We start from the raw sequence: 17,644 nt of genomic DNA, 5'->3' as shown, positions 1-17,644 counted from the left end.
GTCTGATTGTGAAAGTCAAACGAGCACATGGATTGGACCAAGATGCTGACTGTAATATATCCCAGCTAAGCAGAATAAGCATGCAGAAAACAAATAATTAATGGTTTGATCTTGGTTTTAAATGTCAAAGTATCATAAGGTTTTAGATTCAAATCTAAGAAGGAATAAAAATTCCCTTGTGACCATGAAGATTCAAATATGATAACTACGGACCATCTGCAAAGCAAGTGATCGTTATAAGATTAGTCGACTCGCATAGCGGGTTGGATATCCAGGTTCATAAAATAATAATAATAATAATAATAATCATAATAATAATAATAATAATTCCATACCTTATAGCGATCTCGTTTAGGATAAGGACGCAACTGCATGCAACCACTCGATCTTATTGTTATCACTTCTAGAAAGGTAGTCGAGAAATTTACATAAATAGTCATTTCAGTTTCACCTTTTTAGTCGTTTTAATAGCTTTTTTTTTCTTTCTTAAATAGTCAAAGTTTACACTTAAACTTTACACAAAAACTATCCTTCTACGTAAAGTTTTTTGTAAACTTTGATTATTTAAGGAAAAGAGTTTCTAAAGTAGCTAAAAAGTGAAATCAATTAACCACAAGGGTGGTGCCTGATTGATTTGAGTTTGACTTCAAAAGTAAAAAGTACCGGGAGGTCCGAGGTTCAAATCCAAAGAAGAATAAAAATTCCCTTGTGGACACGAAGGTTCAAATGCAGTGACTCCGGGCTATCTACAAAACAAGTGGTCGCCCTAGGATTAGTCGGTTCGCATAGCGGGTTGGATATCCAGGTTAATAAAAAAAAAGTGAAATCAATTTTGTAGTAAACTTCTCTTTATTTTACTATTATTATGTTCTCAATTCTAGAAAGGTACAACTAGTTACGTTTTTCGCAGTCATGGTTGTTAGGAGTAATCAATCATCGTATATATTATTGCTAATAAATTTTCAGAAAATGTAAAAATCTTGATACAAGTCTTTGAAATAAACATAAATCAACAATAACAAGGATACAATCCAAGAATCGTGCTTGTAATTTGCAGATTTTTCGTGAAATCGTTCCTGGTTGAGCTCTAAGAACATGCGGAAGCTACTTAATCTCTTATCAGATGTAGGGACCCAAAAGTCCATCGACCTGTAAATGTATATATGTATATAGGAGAGCCCACCATGAAACACCCCCCCACACACACACCAAGGTCGGAGTTTTTAAATGATTAATTTAATGCTCAAGGGTTGATATTTATTAAGTAGGTTAAGTTTCGTTGAGTCTCCTATATGGGACAAGGCTTTTCACATAAAAGCCAAGTTCCGACAAGCCACTCATAACTAGATGAGTTACGTTTTTCGCCCTCATGGTTTAAACTTTCTAAGTTCGAACGTGTACTTTGGAATTTATGATTTTTCATGCATGTGGTTTACAATTCATTATCGTTTTTGTTCTTATAATTCACAATTTATTCGGTGTTTTCGTTCTTGTGATACAATTTATTGTTGTTTTTATCCCTGATATTTAAAGGTAGGAAGCTACCTTAGGGACGAAAAATGCAAATGAATTACAAAAAACTGAAATTTTGAAAGCATAGAGACGAAAATCGTAGTTTTTAACAAACCGTAGACAAAAATACGTAATTTACTCAAATAATATTAAATTAGTTTAGTAAATTTTTATCCAAACACTCTTAACGACCATTATTTTTGTTTACCAACACTTTCAACTCGATCACTACTTTGTTTTTGTCATTAACGCTTCCGGTTCATTGATCATAATTTTCTATGGTTACTAACTCCTCCAAGTCATTCACTACAACAAAATCGGGTTTATAGGACACTCTCAAATTCTAAGTGTTCTAATAGACCTCTTTATAGGACCAAAAAAATAAAGTGTGCTATCTAAATGTGTTGTAATAAATTTATATGATGCTTTTGAGCGTTTTAACAAGTTTTTAGGACATTTTTAATACAAAGTGTCACATTAGCAACTTTATAGGACACTTTTGAGAAAGTGTCCTATAAACTCAATTTTTTATAAGACACTTGTTTTTATAGGACAAATTTTCAAATAGTGTCCTATAAAGTTGATAATGAGACACTTTATATTAAAAGTGTTCTAAAAAACTTATTACGACGTCAAAAAACGTCATATAAACTTATTACAACACTTTTAGATAGGACACTTTATTTTTTGGTCCTATAAACTAAGTCTTATAAAGAAGTCTATTAGGACACTTAGAATTTGAGAGTGTCCTATAAACCCGATTTTGTTGTAGTGATTACAATTCTCCAACCACTACGACTACTTAGTGACCGCTATTTTCTGGTTACTAACAAGGTTTTAAATGTCGTGAGACGTGGCGATGCCAAGTCTTAAGCCATGAGAGTCGTGGCTAGGCCACGATGTTTTTCAAAATATGACTTCAATAGCTTTAAGTTTGAAAAACTTCTGCTATTATAACTGATATGTTTAACAAAATCTTGTAGGCAGGCAACACGTATGAGTACATATCCACCTTCCTTACAAACTCCATATATAACGTGAATAGACGTCCAAGATTTTTCTTCCTTGTACGCTTCATATGGTAGCAAGCCCTGCAACATTAGTAACTATGTATACAAATATTTCCCGTCAATATCAACATAATCACAATGCGTCAAAGCAACCTTAAGATTCAAACAACATTTCTTTAATTTATCATCTTTCAATTTAACCAACTTTGATTCATCAAACAAGAACCCAAATATAGGCTCAAAATATTTCATCTGTTCAAATCTACTTCTTAACTGAGAAAATGTTATATGCACTAAAACTAGAAAGCTATTAGTGCATAAAAACCAAGAAACAACTTCATTACTTGTATTCACATGTGCATTCCATACAGATAAGATAAAGGTTACAGTGTTTCTCAATTTTTCATTCTTTTAGAGATTTCCTCCCTCTCTCTCTATATGTGTATATATAAAAATATCTCGCCAATATATATAGGAGCGATCAAATGAAAATCACCCTCATTTGTAAAAACCGTACAAACCACCCTCATACGTCGACTTCATTGTTTAATCTTATGAATTTTTTTCATGAAATTGTTTAATCTTGTAAAATTGTTTCATATAATACTTTTTTTTGATGAATTTGTTTCATATATGGTTATGAAATTGTTTCATATAATATTTAATGAAATTTTAATGAAACTGTTTCATGTATTTCTCTAAAATTAAAATAATGAAGATGATAATATCCATGATAAACACTCTCCATAATAAAAATGGTTAATCAACTTCTCATAATTACAAAAAATGAAGAAAATAAAAAATTATGATTGGTTGAATGAGGTTTTCACGGTTTTTACAAATTGAGTATATATATATATATATATATATATAGGGTTGTGTTCACATGAAACCAGACTGTTTTCGTGAGACCCGTAAGACCACATTTTTATACTTGAAACTTCACAGCAAAAACACTGTGAAGGTTTAAAAAAGTCGAATCTTCACAGCAAAAACACTGTGAAGGTTTAAAAAAAGTCGAACCTTCACAGCAAAAACACTGTGAAAGTTACCTTCACAGCATTTTGCTGTGAAGTTTCAAGTGTAAAAAGCTGGTTTCACGGGTCTCACGAAAAGAAGCTGGTCTCACTTGATCCCAAGTCTATATATATATCGCCAACTAGGAAAATATCATTAGCATAGCCTTTCCAATTTGAGTAAGAGCAACCATTGGCAGTGGCGGACGCGGAAAAAAATATTGTAGGGGGCACGAAATTAACCAACAAAATTAACCTAAAAAAATTAACCTACAAAATTAACCAACAAAATTAACCTAAAATTACATAACTTAAAACATTAACCAATTAGTCAATTACCACAAAATTAACCAATAAAATTAACCTAAAATACCTAACCTAAAGCATTTACCAATTACCAAAAATTAACCAACAAAATTAACCTAAAATACCTAACCTAAAGCATTTACCAATTACCACAAAATTAACTAACAAAATTAACCTAAAAATAAAATACCTAACCTAAAGCATTTACCAATTACCAACAAAATTAACCTAAAAAAAACCTAACCTAAAGGCTAAACTCTAAAGCATTTACTAATTACTAATAGAGTAATAGTGGCTCGCATGGCAGAAATTACAAATTAGAAAATAGAAATTACCTAGGTTAAGGACTTAAGGTTACGGAGGCGCACAGGCGCACAGCGGCCACATGCACAGCCGCGCACAGGCGGGAGGACGGGAGGCGGCAGGCGCAACGCAGTGGCGCACAGCCGCACAGGGCCACAGCCCACAGGCGGCAGCCGGCAGGCAGAGCAGAGGCCTGAGGCGTCGGCAGTCGGCAGGCAGAGCAGAGGCCTGAGGCAGGCGAGGCGAGGCGGCAGCACAGACGCACGGTGCAGGCGAGGCGACAGCACAGTCGCAGATGGCAGATTCGAAGAATCGAAGTCGCAGTCGCTAGGCCCTAGACGCCTCACGCCTCACGCCTAGACGCACGGTATTCAGGTATGTCTTCACAGGCTCACAGCTTCACTCTTCTTCACTCCCTTCGGCCTTCATTCACAATCACAATTCATAGATTCACAACTCGTTTCTTGGTCTTGGGCTCTTGGCTGAAGAGGGAGGGGCCTCCTACCTCATCTTGTTGGGGGCCCAATTACACCAAATCTCAAAATACAAGTAAAAAAAAAATTTGGGCTTTCATATAAGATTTTTGTTGGGGGCCCAGGACCCCAACCCCTCCTTACTGCGTCCGCCACTGACCATTGGAGTTCTCTTGTTGTGTAATAAGTAACACTAATTGTACTCCCATTTGATTTATATGACACAAAGTATCTCTCATTTCCTGTGATCGTGGAACCGTGTTAAATATTTGATGCGATTTATATAATTTCAGCAGTTCAATTGCATTGATGCTACATGTTCTTGTTTTGCATTGCGTTGAATACAATTTTAGTGGATTGTTCGAAATTTTGTCGAAATCATTGGGATTCCATATTGGTTTTTAGGTCGCATAGATCTCGAATTGGGTTGTTTTGAGACACTGCATCACGTACTTGAAGATTTTCTGTTTAACAAAATTGATAATGGAGACATTATGTCTCAATGTATATTCCTCATATTTATATATGCCCCTGAAAGACAACTACTAGAAAAAATATTCAACAATTGTAAAGAATGAAGACTAATTACGCGTCTACAATATATCACGAAGCACGCGATAGGGATGTGAGCTCGAAAAATGCATTTTCTTGGCATGAAATGGTTAGGCCTCCCATCGGATGATCAAACCCAAATTCTTCCTCTGATTGACGCAACAACTCTTGGAATAACGGTTTCTCTAAGTAAGATATTGGGACGACGATCCGTATCTTCTGGCTTTCTCCAACGTACACTGCCAGATGACCTTTCGGCACATCCCTTCGATCATTTCTGTTGCGACAAGTGTTCAGTCTGTTAAAACTTTTGACATTCGAAATCAACGAAGAAGGCAACCTCATACGACCCATGTTTATGGGAGAGATATAGATAGACAGAGAGAGAGAGATAGAGAGAGAGAGAGGAGAGAGAGAGAGAATAAGAAGATGTATGTATATGTTCTTGAAGGATATTATTTGAGGCATGTATTTATAGCTTGCTTGGCTACTTGGGTGGGATTGGTGGAGCCTCACATGGCTTCCTCATCACCATCGTTTCCAAGAATGTACTATATCAATTTCAAGCATATTTAAATGGAAATATATTTAAAGCAACGCGTATAAGTCGGATATAGAATCAATATTTTGAGCAATCATATCTAAGCCAAAGTATCTTTACAGTTGCACATCAAATTGAGCAAACGAATTAAGTATTCATTCACATGTAATTCGTCCGTCACGAGAAAGAGTTCTGTACATATTTCTCGGTTTAAATATTTGGTAATACTTACAAGTTATACAAACGTTATGCGGGGTCTCCAAGAAACAACGGTTTTACCTTATTACACGTTTCCCAACCTTACTTTTGAATGAAATATATTGGGTTTGTTTGGTTTATTTATGTACGATCCACCACAATCGAAAGTGGATTCTTTTTCAAAACCTAGGGAAAATGGTATGATGCTCCATTTAAGTTATTTGGTTAAAGAAGAGAAGCCTTTTCACTACAACAAAATTGGGTTTATAGGATACCCCCAATCTCTAAGCGTCCCAATAGACCACTTTATAGGACTTAATTTATAGGACCAAAATATAAAGTATCATATCTAAAGGTGTTGTAATAAGTTTATATGACGCTTTTGGGCGTCTTAACAAGTTTTTTCGGACATTTTTAATACAAAGTGTCGCACTAGCAACTTTATATGACATTTTTGAGAAAGTGTCCTATAAGCTCAATTTTTTATAGGACATTTGTTTTTATAAGACAGTTTTTCAAATAGTGTCCTATAAAGTTGATAATGAAACGCTTTATAATAAAAGTGTTCTAAAAAACTTGTTACGATGTCGAAAAATATCATATAAACTTATTACAACACCATTAGATAAGACACTTTATTTTTTTGGTCCTATAAACTAAGTTCTATAAAGAGGTTTATTAGAACACTTACAATTTAGGAGTGTTTTGTTTTAGGAGTGTTTTGTAAAGCCGATTTTGTTGTAATGGAAGCATTTTAATGTCTAATATATATTATATATGATAATCAATTGCTTACACTGAATGCAAGAAACTCCAGAAGTCTGCATTCAGAAGCTCACATGCATGCCAGTGTAAAGAATGGCACATTTCATTAATTTCTGTACATATATTTGAGGTGCATTGATTTCGTTTAGTTTTCAATCAACCACTTTGACTTTCTTTGCATTCGTATCCAAGAAAATGGAACGATTCTGTTTACCATTATGATGGTGTAAATTATTAGAGAATGTTGATCAAGTCAAAATCTGATACTAATAATTAATAAAAAAACATGAACTAAAGTTGTTCATTGAATCCTGTTTGGGGGTTTGATGCAGAATGATTAAGTGGTCAGAATGATTAAGAAGCTCTCATTATATAATGCAAAATGAAATATAATTGTTTGGTAATTGTGTACAATGAAATTATGACTCTTAATGGTTAAGGGAGATCCATGATACAAAATCATTCAGAGGATTTTAGAACCATTAAGTGACTGACTTTTTTTTTTTTGCCAAACAAGATTCATCTGTTAACGATTTAGAGGTTGTCTCTTAATGGAACTATTAAGAGGTAAACAAACAACCCCTTAGACTTTGAAAGTAGTTTTAGAGGCTTGAGTTTAAATCCCACATTTGTGCATTGCATAATCAGGGTGTTACCATTGATGTGTTGATGGACAAGTAACACAAATTTCACCCTCTCGGGTGTCGTTAATGTGCGGGTATGCTAAGACGATTATTCCGACACATAATTTAATTCGAAAATCTTTTCAGCAAGTCGTTCAGAAAATCGCAGCTATATTATCTCGTGCTGTATGGAATCAGGGTTCGAAAGGAAAGATTCGTTCCCCATTTTTCGATCTGCAATACTAACCTTTGATCTCCTGATGATACTCGACTTAGCTTTCATAAATCTTCGAAACACTTATATACTTCAAACGTATGCCTTTCTTACCCTTCCAAACGTAATCGATGGGTATATATGGTTCGTCCAATGACCGAAAAGAGGGTAACTAGTTAATGATATACTACCTACAGGCGGTTTTTAGATTAACAATTCTGCTTGTGGCAAAATCGTCCGTAAGACGCATCCATTAGGCAATACTGATGGATTATCGAAGTCCATCGACCAATGCACCCATTGATAACGTGTCGTAATTTTTTTTTTTGCACACTTGTGAATTAAAAATGGAAAACGATGGTACATCGACAACTCATTGACGTTCGGCCTATACGACTCATCGACGTTTGGCCTATATAGAATCTATCGACGGTTTTGCAATGGAATTCACCGATGGCTAGGTAAGTCGTCGCAATCTTTATCTAATAAAAATGGAAAACCATGTTTTTCAATTCATTTGCATTGATACTACAGTTCTTGTTTGACATTGCATTGAATATCATTATAGTGGATTGTTTGGGAGTTTAGATGGAACACATTGTGATTCCTTATGCCGTCGGGTATATATCGAAGATCTTGTATATATCGGTATGTCACGTATATTCAAGTACAGAAATATCTACGTATACCCCTCCGAAAGGGGAAGAAAACATATTCAACAATTGAGAAGAATGAAGAAGACTCATTACTGGTCTACAAGATATCATGAAATGTGCAATAGGGCTGTGAGCTTGAAAAATTGATCTTCTTGGCATGAAATGGTCAGGCCTCCCATCTGATGATCGAACCCGAATTCTTCCTCCGAATGACGCAACAACTCTTGGAACAACGGTTGTTCTAAGAAAGATATTGGAATGACGAACCGCGTCTTCTGGTTCTCACCAACGTACACTGCTAGATGACCTTTCGGCACATCTCTTTGATGACTTCTTTTGCGGTACGCGTTGATTCTGCTAAAGCTTTTTACGTTAGAAATCAACGAAGACGGCAACCGCATAAGACCCATGTCTATGAGAGAGAGATATATATGTATAAGTTCTTAAAGGAATACTGTTGTGAAATCAGATATCTATGAATGGAGTAGAAATGTGAGGGTTGTATTTATAGCTTGCTGGAACGACGGTGCCTAACATGGGTTTCTCATCAATATATGATTTAAAGCTTATTTAAATAGAAATTAATCCAAACAGACGAGTATAAGTCCGATATAGAAGCAATTATATATAAAAAGCCAAGGTATCTTTACAGTTATGCATCGAATTAAGTATTCGTTCACATGTACTTCCTCCGTCGTAGAAAAAGGTTTGTACATATTTCTTTGTTTGAATATTGATGATAAATAAATACAAGTAGTACACTAAATATTTATTAGATTACTGATATAAAGAAACTCAGAATTAAAATCCGTCGGTATTTAATTAATCACTGGCCGAGTAATGGCGGCCATTTCTGTCGCTGATTTTAATTTACAATTTAATTAGTCAGTCAATCGGCGGTGGATTAGTGATGGCCATTTCTGCCATGGATTTCAATTAGTAATTTGATTAGCAAATTTTAATTGAAGTGTGAATAAACCAGCGGCGGACACTATCCCGGTGATGACCATGCCGCCTGTTACTAGATTACTGGCGAGCCTTTTTGTGACAACTTGTTTTCGTTGGTAAATTAACGCGGATTTGTTAGTACGTGAAAGTATGTTATTATATAGTGTATGGACTCTTTTTATATAAACAGGGTGGAACATGAACATCGTAATCCTGTGGTTGAAAAATAACATTAAAAAATCTTTACGGAAATTGTAGAGGCTTAAAACAATGAGAAGGACGGTTTCTCCACAACCAAACATCTTTTATGCTCGCCTTATGCCAATACAACATCCATCTAAAAGAGTTATCAATAATCAAATCAGAAATTGACGTCCTTCTTTGGCTCTAGTTTCTCGAAAGTAGCTCTATTCCGAATGCTCCATATAGAATAGCAAGTAATGAACATAATAGCCTCCAAGCACTAACGATTCAATGAAGAAATGTGGGCCGTCCTTATTCCTTCCAACGCTGCTCCAAAGGAATGAAAAGAAGAGAAAGGAAACTGCCACCAACCTTCCATTCTTCTCCAAATCACAACAGAAACATCACACAAGAAAAGGGTATGGTCTACTGTCTCCACGACCTGCTTACATAATGGACAAATATTATTATGAAGTACTATACCCATGTCCGCTAGTCTTGCTTTGACAGGAATTCGACCTTGTAAAGCCCTCCAGCCAAAGAAATTGATTTTGGACTGGACTAGTTTGTTCCACCTAGTTGAGAAGTCACCGTTCTCGAAATTAAGTCTCAAATTTTCTCTCATACCTTTGGCCGAAAAAATCACCGTCACCAGAAAGTTTCCATTTTCATTTATCCTTGAGGAGTTTAGGTAGAAATTTCTCAAATTCCTGGATAACTGCATTAGGTCGTCGGCTTCTCTACCACTTTGAATTTCTCTACGCCAATCCCATTTGGATCCTCCTTGTCCCATTCTGTCCGCCACCATCGCAAGGATATCATTTTCAAGAGCAAAAAGTCTAAGATATAGGTCCTTTAGTCTACCGTCACTTGTCCAATTATCACACCAAAACAGGGTGCTCTTGTCATAAACAAATACGATCATTGGTGATACCACCATGCTGACCGTGTATGGCCTTTATCACTTTTGACCAAATGGAGGTTGGTTTAGAATGAAGTTTCTATACCCACTTGATTAGGAATGCGAGTTAGCTCCATCAATACTTCCGAACCCGAGGCCTTCTCTATCAAGGCTTTTAATGACATCTCCCCATTTGACCCAAGCAATTCCCCCTCCTCTATCAAGGCTTCTAATAAGTTGATAGGACGTTTTTGGACGTCTAACAATTTTTTAGTACACTTTTGAAATAAAACGTCTTATTAGAACATGCAATGACCACAATTGGATGAGAAGAATGTCAAATGCAGCAGAAATTTCTATGTATCTTTCTGAAATAGGAATGCCCCAATCAACTTCGTAGTCTTGAAAGATTTCTATTAACTAATCACATGGTTTGAGCCACGAACCTACTATTTGCAGAATATATATCCCTCCAAGAAGTTACATTTAAACAACATTGAGATGAACATAACTAGTATTTATAGAAAATATGTCACGAAGATTTCAACAGGGTTATGATCTTGACAAATTCATCTTCTTTGCAGGAAATGGTTAGACCTCCCATCGGGTGGTCAAACCCGTATTCTTCCTCCGAGTGACGCAACAAGACTTGGAACAAAGGTTGGTCCAAGTAAGTTATCGGGACAACGAACCGCTTCTTCTGGATTTCACCAACGTACACTGCAAGATGACCTTTCGGAACATCCCTTTGACAACTTCTGTCGGGAAAAGAGCTCGATCTGCTAAAGCATTTCAAATTAGAAAGCAACGAAGGCAACTGAATGAGACCCATAACGTTCTTGAATGAATGTATTACGAAGTTGTTTCAAGAGATTTGATCGAAATAATGGAATGATGAGTTGTATTTTGAAAAAGGGTTTGAGGAATGTATTTATAGCTTGCATGGGAACCTTTTCTGGAGTTGTGGAGCCTCACATGGCTTTCCTCATCAACTTCCTTTCCAAGAATGTTACCATATTAATTCCAACCATATATTAAATGGAAATAAATTTATAAAATTCCTGTACGGAGGCTATTATTTAAGCAATGATAGCTAAGGTATCTTTACAACTTCACATCAAATTGACCCAAATAGTTAACTATTGGTGAACACAGTGACACAAAATACCACTTAATGACACAAAATTGTGAACCACAATCACTCACTATAACAAAATCAGGTTTATAGAACACTTCCAAGTTCTAAACGTTTTAATAATCCTCTTTATAGGACCAAAAAAATAAAGTGTCTTATCTAAATGTGTTGTATTAAGTTTATATGACGTTTTCTGATGTCGTAATAAGTTTTTTAGGACACTTTTAATATAAAACGTCCCATTATCAATTTTATAAGACACTATTTGAAAATTTGTCCTATAAAAACAAGTGTCCTATAAGAAACTGATTTTATATGACAATTCTCAAAAGTGTCCTATAAAGTTACTAATGTGACATTTTGTATTAAAAACGTCTTCAAAAACTTGTTAAGACGGCCAAAAGTGTCATATAAATTTATTACAACGCCTTTAGATAGAATGCTTTATATTTTAGTCATATAAATTAAGTTTTATAAAGCGGTCTATTGGGACACTTCGAGATTCGGGACGTCTAATAAACCCAATTTTTTGTGTAATGGATTTTATTAGTATCTAGGACATAGTGGCGGACACAGTAGCAAAAAGGAGGGGAGAAGGGACCCCAATCAAAAACTCAAAAAAAAAAAAAAAAAATTCCTAGGTTAAAATTTAGGTTTTACATGATTTACCTTTCACTTCCCCCCGTTATATTTTTCCACGGCCCCCAACCTCAATCGAAACCATACTCTAATAAAAAAATCTATTGAAATCAATCAAAAAAACCAAAAAAGTTATTCAAAATCGACAAAAACACTAAAAAAAAGCCTCGAAATCAACAAAAAAACTTTAAAAATCCCTCGAAACGTTGTAATTAGGTTAAAAACATATCGGACGATTTTGCGAGCCTTTAGTCTATCTTAAAGGTGAACCCACTAGACAAAAATCGTGGATCCGCCACTGCTGGGACAGATGCTAACGGTCACAGTAAATAAAACTAAAACAAGTCTTATAAAAACTATTCTAATTTTATGTACCAAACCGAATAACAGCTGTTTGTATTTATATTAGTACGGTGGGGAGAGAGTATTGAGGACAATATGAAATCAAAAAACCATTAATGTTGATGAGAGCGTTCAGAAGCTCACATGCCAGCCAAAATATTTGAGTGCATTGATTAAGTTTTCAACCACTTTGACGCAGTTTCCATTATTCTTTTCCCATTGATGATCGGTGTAAGGTACTACAAGATGTTCAACAAGTCAAATCTGCTACTCGTTTGAAGCTCCAACCAAAGCCGATTACCGAACAACGGAACCGACAAACCGTGTCCGTCATGAGTTTTTGTCGGACGGTATCCGTAGAAGTGGTTCCCGCAACTAGAAAGAGGTCAAATCTATCGTAATTGCATCTATTGGAAAAAGACGTGTATTGTAAAGGTGTAACCCTTTTTTCTTCCATATCAGTTATATCTTAATGGGCATTAGTAAGTATTCAAACCTAAAACCCCAAGCCTAACCACAAGGGTGATGTCTGATTGGTTTGAGCTTGACTTTAGAGGTCAAAAGTACCGGAAGGTCCCATGTTCAAATCGAAGGAGGAATAAAAATCCCCGACCACGGAGGTTCAAATGCTGTGACTCCAGGCTATCTGCAAAGCAGGTTAGTCAGCTCGCATAGCAGATTGGATATCCAGGTGAATAAAAAATAATACAATGTTTAATTTAAATTTCAAATGTAGTTTAATCGAGAGTATATTGTCGGGCATTATATTTGACATGTGTTTATCTAGCTTGCACCAAAAGATTTGACTAAATTTTCATAAAGATCCAAGAAAAATGTGATTGATTTATATATAAATAGCATTAGGAAATAGAAAAAGTTGAACAAGCCAAATCTTTGATTCATTCAAAGCCTAAAACCAAGCTGATCAGTAGTGAACCTTACTTCTGAGGTAATGTTAAAAATTGATGATATTCTCTCCGTATGTGGTGCCTGATTGGTTTGAGCTTGACTCCAAAGGTCAAAAGTATCCGAAGGTCCATGTTCAAATCCAAAGAGAAATAAAAATCCCCTTGTGGCCACAAAGATTGAAATGCGGTGACTCCAGTCTATCTTTAAAGCAGGTGGTCGCTCTAAGATTAGTCGGCTAGCTCGCATAGTGGGTTGGATATCCAGGTTAATCAAAATCAGTCATTTTCAAGTCCACTTAAAGGATTTTCTCATGCGTAATGAAGATCGTTACCGAACGATAAACTATAATCGATAGAAACAGAAATCATGTTCCGAATATAGTCTGTTTCAGAAATTGATTAATAAGCTTTCTTCAACATGGTGATTGACAATGTGCAGTTTGGAACAACAGGAAAAAACACCTTTTTGAATTGTTGAGCACATGAGAAAATTCTATACATTTTCAGGAATACAATGGGTTATGTCCCTTTCCTATTTATATATTAGATGAATGATTTCTATCAACTAATTACATGTTTGGGCTGTGACTACGTATAATCATCCCTCAAAAGAAGTGACGAAAGATTCGTTGTTTGTCTACGATATATCATAAAGCATGGAACATGGCTTCAAGCTTGAAAAATTCATCTTCTTGGCATGAAATGGTTAGGCCCCCCATCGGATGGTCGAACCCAAATTCTTCTTCAGATTGTCGCAGCAAGTTTTGGAACAGCGGTTGTTCCAAATACGAAACAGGAACAACAACCCGCCTCTTCTGGTTTTTGCCAACGTACACTGCTAGATGACCTTTCGGCACATCCCTTTGGTAATTTCTGTTGCGATAGGCGTTCAGTCTACTAAAGCTTTTGACATTAGCAATCAGCGAAGAAGGCAACCGCATAAGACCCATGTCTTGATGAGAAATGATGTGTAAGTTCTTGAAGAAACACAATCACCAAGTAGCTCTCTGGAGATGGGTAGGATACGATTTAAGACTTGCTGAATGAAGTGGGTCGAAGCATGTATTTATAGCTTGTTCCTCCACTTGTGTGGATGGGTGGAGCATCACATGGCTTTGCTCATCAGCATCTTTTCCAAGAATGTACTATATATATATATATATATATATATTATATATATATATATATATATATATATTAAATTCAAGCATATTTAAATAGAAATAAAGCCAAATTAATGGACGCGTATAACTCGGATAAGCAATTATTTGAGAATTATTAGGCGAGGTATCTTTATTTTTACACCTCAAAATTCAGAAAAACAATTCATTATTGGTTCACATGTACTTCCTCCGTCAAAAGAAAAGGATTCTTGCACATTTTCCCTTTTGTTTATTGATAAAAAGTACTTTGTTATGTACATCTATAAAATACAAATAACACCCTAATAAATGTAGGGGCCCAGAAACCGACTAAACCGACTGAAGCCACTTGTACATAATCGAGTTGTAAAATATTTGAATCGTAGTTATTGGGTTTGGATCGTTTGAATCCAACGGGGGCTTGATTTGATGTTTTTCTATATCATGGATTTAATATTATTGCCGAGTCGTTAATTAATATGTGTAATTGTTAGCCTTAACAGAAAGTCTCATGCAAATATCTTTTATGTAATTGTTAGTTTTATTTGTATGCTCTGATTTCGATTTTACTTCGTTTAAACACAATCACTTAGTTAGATTGTATAATGATGTATCAAAGTTTCAACCTGACCAAACCAACGTATACGGTTTGGATTTGGTAATGTGAAAATTTTCAAACCGCAAATATTATGTTGTGTCGTTTAAATGCCTCAACTCAACCAAGCCAACCTATGTACAACCCTAAATAAAAGCTTTATAAATGTGAAAAAATATTTTTCATTATCTTCCACATTTTGATTGCGGATAATTTTTACTTTTATACGAGTTTTTTTTTATACAACCAGCATGCCACTAATAGCTAGCAAGCAGCCAACAAAAACAAAACATTACAATGACATGAAACAGTCAATAGGATGGAACCACTATAATAACGGCTCTCTTACACTCTCCTTGCACCTAGCCAAAACCCAACTAGAAGAATTTTCCACAATTTGATCCATTATGGAATCCTTACGAGGGGGAAGACAATTAAAAATACATCTATTTCTATAACACCACAATATCTAGCATCCAATGAAAAACATTGCTTCCAAAGTTGTCTTAACAACTCCATGCTGATTTGTAGATCTAATACCGTTGATCATGTCCTCTATAGTCTTGTAAGCAGGAAAGGGGAATGACCACCATCATCCCGAAAAGCGTCGGACCTTTGAAGGGACTTCGCAGTCAAACATCAAATGCCTAAAGGTTTCGATATCTGACCCACATGCCAAAAATAACGCTGAATCAATATCTAACTTCCTCTTCAATAAGTTATCTCAAGTTGGGATTCTATCAAGCATACCCTGCCACATAAAGATGTTGACTCTAGGGATGATTCATAAAGTTTCATACGTTTTTTTTGGGGTTTCCCTGAACCTATATATATATATATATATACACGACCTTAAAATGATTTCTTTAATTTGGAACATAAAGGAATCCACTTTCAATTATATATGATGACTTGTATATATAATCCCAATGATATGCACATGTGTATACAAGTAACTGAAGTCGTTTTCTTGGTTTTTATGCATGTGTACATGTTATTCAAATGTGCATACCAAACAAATTACTTGAATTCACATATGATACCTTACAAATAAATGGTTACTAGAACCACAAAGGTGGTGTCTGATTAGTTTGAGTTTGTCTCCAAAGGTCAAAAGTATCAGGAGGTCCCAGGTTCAAATCCAAAGAGAAATAAAACCCCCTTGTGGCCACGGAGGTTCAAACGCGATGACTCCGGGCTATCTACAAAGCAGGTGGTCGCCCTGAGATTAGTCGACTCGCATAGCAGGATGAATATCCAGGTTAATAAAAATAGATAAAATAAATAAATAAATGGTTACTGGTGTGTTTCTATATATATATATATATATATATATATAGAGAGAGAGAGAGAGAGAGAGAGAGAGGTTGGTTATTATACAACCTTCACATTTGTGCAACCAATACAACCCAATCTCAACCGTCCATTTCATTTGATTAATATGTGATTTCATAGAAGTTTTTAATGTTTCATAATATAAAATATTGATCATAATTAATGAACCATATTCATTTTCCATAAATATTCAAATCATAATAAATGAATTCTCATCATTTCCATAAATATTTCAACTTTTTGGGTTGCATTGGTTGTACAAATGCGATGAGTTGTATTTGAAACAAACTCTCTCTCTCTCTCTCTATATATATATATATATATATATATATAAATGTGGATGATCAAATGCAAACCAAGTCATTTATAAAAGCTGTACAAACCGCATTTAACCAATCATAATTTTTCTTTTTCTTTTTTAATTATAAGGGTTGAATAGTCATTTTTATTTTGGAGAACATTAATTGTGGACATTATCATCTTCATTATATTAATTTTAGAATTTTTTTTATCAAAAATTATGAAACAATTTTATTTTTACATGAAAACAAAATTATACGAAACAATTTTATGAAAACAATTTTACTAAATTAAAAAATAAAATCGATAGTTTGTATGGTTTGTACAATGGCTTGGTTTGCATTTGATTCCTCCCATATGTGTGTGTATATATATATATATATATAGAGAGAGAGAGAGAGAGAGAGTAAGGTTCAAACAAGGACACTAACTATTTAAGAAAAAAGAAAAATGTTGTTACTGTACAAAATCACATGTGATTTTACATAACTGGAAGCAGACGACTTTTGATGCCACTTAAGTCGCAGGCTAAGTCGTCCGGATCATGTATGATTTTGTACGTGAATCATATATGATTTTGTACATTAACAACATTTTTCTTATTTTTCTAAATAGTTAGCATTATCGTTTGATATATATATATATATATATATATATATATATATATATAGGGAGGTTCAAGGGAAAATTTCAAATAAACGAAAAAACTAAGGACATGTGCATAATAGACAAATTGATTACAATTACCGGTATGACATGTGCATACCCTCCAGATTAACGTTTACAATTTTCCACTGAACGTGACCCTATTCATATATATGTTATATATATATATATGTGATGTGATTGTGCATATGTATCAATATGAACATCTATTACCTTTGATATGTGTTCATTTAAACGAATTCAAATGTCATACTAATCACTTACCAATAGGAACGCTTTGATCATTTTCTTCATTATCGGAATTCAAATTCCGAATGTAGTCATAGACGATTTTAACTTTGTCATTTCCATTGTTGTCGATCTGTTTTACAATATGTTTAT

This window comes from Cynara cardunculus (assembly GCF_001531365.2).
Source record: "Cynara cardunculus var. scolymus isolate 2C chromosome LG 13, CcrdV1, whole genome shotgun sequence".
NCBI lineage: Eukaryota > Viridiplantae > Streptophyta > Magnoliopsida > Asterales > Asteraceae > Cynara > Cynara cardunculus.
This window is presented reverse-complemented; position numbering follows the sequence as displayed.